Source organism: Notothenia rossii (assembly GCF_949606895.1).
Source record: "Notothenia rossii genome assembly, chromosome: 2".
Classification (NCBI taxonomy): domain Eukaryota; kingdom Metazoa; phylum Chordata; class Actinopteri; order Perciformes; family Nototheniidae; genus Notothenia; species Notothenia rossii.
The window spans coordinates 50,791,692-50,796,194 of NC_136904.1; the positions used below are offsets into that span (position 1 = coordinate 50,791,692).

At 38.4% G+C, this 4,503-nt stretch overlaps 1 long non-coding RNA gene across 1 annotated transcript; it reads left to right on the forward strand.

The window, feature by feature from the left end:
* The first annotated feature begins 328 nt into the window (after positions 1 to 328).
* Positions 329 to 4,240, forward strand: LOC307028530. Its single transcript, XR_013805020.1, has 2 exons — positions 329 to 771; positions 2,658 to 4,240. It is a non-coding gene; the product is annotated as an uncharacterized lncRNA (long non-coding RNA).
* The last annotated feature ends 263 nt before the right edge of the window (positions 4,241 to 4,503 follow it).

Below are 4,503 nucleotides of genomic sequence, written 5' to 3' on the forward strand. Positions count from 1 at the left end.
ATGGGTGTTTAGAGTTGTACCCCCTAGATCTAGTAGTAATTCTGCTTAAATTGCATCAGATTGAAGCAGTTTACTTTAAAGGTCACATGTCAGGGCCATTTCCACTGATCATAATTCCATTGTGGAGGTATACCAAAATAGAAAAATACTGTGCAATTTTCCAAACTCACATTGGTTTCGCATACAGCATCTCTGTAAAGTATGTGTATTCAGCAGTATTCATTTTCTCAAGTTAAACCCTTCTTCTTTTCCAGTTTTCGAACATATATTGCTTCTTTTGTCTTTATAGAAGACAGCAGACATTTACATTTATTTATGTATAGATATAGAGAGGCGAAGTCCCGCCCATCTACTTCCGACCCATGGGACCCCGGAAGCGGAAAATTATACATTGACGTCAATGGAGAGAGAAAAGTCATCTTTCGATCCCGTTTGAATTGTGCCACGAATGACACATATGATGTTTGTCAAATTAAAAGAACATTTTGCAAGTCAAAAAAATAAAAATGTGTCGTAAAACTGTGAAGTTACAATTTTTTTTGTGTGAAACCGCTCAGTGAACTACAGGTCTCTGGTCTCGCACAATACGCGTCACCATCACAAAGATGGCTGTCACGTTAGTAAATTTCACCTGTTTCTTTCAGAATGAGGCGAAAAAGTATAAAACGAGGTGAAAATCACTACAAGTCTGGGCATGTTGAGAGCTGTACATACACGAAAGGGAGCGGTTCTGTAAGAGCCAGCATGCGGGACCGGCTTTACAAGGTTTCAGTGAGTAATATGAGTGCAATGTTTAAGGTTAATGTCAGCTAGCTAACAAGGTACACTAACGTGTTTTGTTTTAGAAACTAGTTTTCTCCTTAAGAACTTTGTGGTGTCTGTGTATGCTGTGGATAACATTAGTGTTCACAAGAACAAGATACACTCCCGTGTTTTGTTTTAGTTGCTCTTCAGATTGAAGCGGCCAGTTCTATATCGACTATATGTGTGATCTCCTTTTTACATCTCGTTGTGTCATTTGAGTTTATTTGCTGTGTGTAGATTCAAGGATTTTGGTTATCTTGTCCAGGGATGCAAACTTGTCACCTTTCGGCGAAATTCTCCGTTTTGAATCCAAAATAGGTCGTCTTTGTGATTCCTGTAGATCTGCAATAAAAATATTTTTTGGGTATGGGAGGGGGTCTGGGACCCGGATTAATGTGCGGCCGCGAGCTTTTTTTATATATATTATAATGAAGCGCGAGCTGTGTGCTCGAGTCTTCCTGCCTGTCGGCTCCGCTCATGATGTATAATAAGCCTCTGCTGCTCGGCGATGATGGTCTAGCTTCAGCAGCTACATTACCTACGGTGCGTTCGTTAATATTAACTGTGCGTCCGGAGTCCCTGTGGCACAGACTGGACCGCTGGTGAACAGCTGTTAGAACGGGCCGTTCAGGTGTTCACAATAGAGCTCCCTGTCGGAGCGGCAGAGCGTGATGTGCACTGAAAAGTTTTTTTTTCCCGTCGCAATATTATCGTTGAGCTAGCTAACTAGCATACATTGTCACTATCTGCTAACGTTAGCTTTAGCCTTCGTTTTCTAATCGTTTTTTTCATAGGCTATAAACAGAGGTGGTATAAGTATATATCTTGTAATTGATTAAAATTAGAAGTACTCAGTTCTTGTACTTGAGTAAAAGTAGAAGTACCAGAGTGTAGGAATACTCTGTTACAGTAAAAGTCCTGCATTCCAAATGTTCCTCAAGTAAAAGTAGAAAAGTATTATTATCAAAATATAGTGAAAGTAGCGACAGTAAAAGTAGTCATTTTGCAGATTGGTCCATTTCAGAATAATATGATACGTTTTATAATGATTGATCATGAAAGTGTTCTCAAAGCTGGTAAAGGTGCAGCTAGTCTGAATGACTTTGTATACTGCAGGGTAGCTTTTGGATTTACTCCAGGTGGAACTAAAGTCTGATTTAACACTTGATTATATTTCACATCATTCATCCACATCTGTAAAGTAACTAAAGGTATTACATACATGTAGTGGAGTAAAAGTACACCATTTACCTCTGAACTGTAGTGGAGTAGAAGTACAAAGTAGCAAAACATTGAAGTAAAGTACAAGTATCTCAAAATTGTACCCTAGTATAGTACTTGTTGAGTTTATGAACTTAGTTACTTTACACCAGTGGCTATAAAGATAGAAAGACTAAGCCTTGCACAGAGGCATGAAAATACATTTTCAAAATGCTCAACAGTGCTGCCAAAATTATAAACTGACTGCTACACAATTAAAATAAATGTTTTTTATATATTTCTATTAGATGTGACTCTATGGCGTTTCTGTTAATATTAACACTGCTGCTTTAGTTGTTCTGACTGCTAAAATCCTCTGTTATTCCTCATTTTAAAGCCGATATTCTGTGGGGTCAGGGGGCTCGGATCCTTGTCACCTTTTTCATACCTGATGAGTTTGCATCCCTGTTGTCAATTTGTTTGGTTATCTAGGCACAGCTGTGTGTGACTCCCTCTGGTACACTGGTATGTGTTTTCCTAATGTAGAGAGCATTGATTAATTAATAAACTACACACTGACTCTAGATCCTGACCAAATCCTTATTTTTTGATCAAATGTTTTTCAAAAAAATGTATTGTATATTATATAACAGCTGCAAATCACAGACCGGAGTCTCTGCTACTGTGGACCACGAAGGAGGGGATCATCATCCCCATCCCCAAAGACCCTGCATGGCATGGAAATCTCCTCCTCCTGGAACAATTCTACACCCAGCATATGCTCCCTGTGTTGGCCAGTAGAGAGGAGGACATTTAAATAAACATACTCTTAACACCCTCGGACTCTGCGTTGTGTTTCGTATGTGTGATGGGGTGTTATGCAGAGGGGAGGAAAACAGGACACAGCAGATTGGGATTGTGGTGGAGATGCTGAGCAGTTATTTAATTGTTGCGTGTAATTATTATTATACTGTGTGCTTCTTAGTTATTCCATCTTTTGCTGTAACATGGATCTGTATGTAACTCTATATTTAATTGTTATCTACCACACTTCCTTCTACATCATACACCATCATTATACATGATGGTGTATATAGGATATGTATTTATTTGTATACATATCTAAATTGTATAATTTTATTTTTCGTATTTGGGATTTCTCTTTTGTCCACTCAAATACACTTGGCCCTTTCTCTTTTCCATGTGGAAAATGGCAGCTGCATATTCTGCTTTTCTCATCTGCTCATCTACGATGAGAAAATTATATAATTAATTACTAATAATCATTTAAACCTGTTATTACCAATATTTCACAAATTCTTCATGTAAACTTAAGAGCACAGCTGTATGTTGAGTATGTCAGCTTTGCTTGGTTCATCTTACTGGGGGGGGGGGGGCTGCTACATGGATGTCGGTGCAGTCCACAATAATTTTGCAGCTGAAGGCAGAATGAATTTATTATTGACTCAGAATGAAGCACAACTTCATGTCATACAATACATTGACTTTATTTGTAATTGTGTAAAAAAAATATGAGCATTGATTAGCAAGCAGGACCTGGCAGGAACAGAGAATGGTGATGGATGGAGCTGGGAAGAGAGAAGAATAAAGAAAACAGATCAACTTTATTATCGGATATTAAAAATTCAATTTCAAAACAAGTTGCCGCTCCTACAGTTTTCTAGTGTGTAAAGATGATTTCACATGACCAATGCAAAATATCACACTCAATACATGTGTGTCTCTGAGGGGTGCATTGTGCCTTTGATGTGTATATAAATAATATACCAGAACCAAATACTATTACGTACAGTGGAAATCAGGTTACCAGAGCAGGTCAGACCAGTGTGCATGTTCCTCAGGGTCTCAGCAGTTACAGGTGAGGTAAAGAAAATAAAAGAGAAAAAGGTCAGTAACAACACTTTAAAGTAACAACACTGAATAATTATCTCTTTTAATAATTTTCTCTCAGTAATCACTCAACTACTGTCTTTCCAACAAACAGATTGACTCACTCTCACTGTCATCACAATGAAACACGTCCAGAAGAATGTCATGCAAAGCTGCCTGCCTTCCTTCCTTCGACTCTCCCTGAACTGCCTGATCTTTTAATGGTCAATGTTAACCATTTGTGCAGATAGCATTAAGTAGAAAAGATCGCTGATACTAATGTGGCGTTAGCCTACCTCCCGCCCCCTTAGCACCTGGTGGAGGGGGCGATAGGCTACTCTTCAAATGTTTCACAAAATACTTACCATCATGACTACTCTTACTGTTTAACATTTTGGTTTACTTCATGTTAAGGCTAATACAAATGACAAGGCTAAGTAATGTAATATAATGCTAACTAACATGCTCGCTACTAGCTAGGTAGCTAACTTGACTATGTTCCATGCAAAACATGTATATTACCTGATATGTTTGGTCCAACGACTCCTGGTCCTTTCATCAGAAGGGAAGCGATAGAACGAGCAAGTGGTATGATCTCTTTTGTGATTA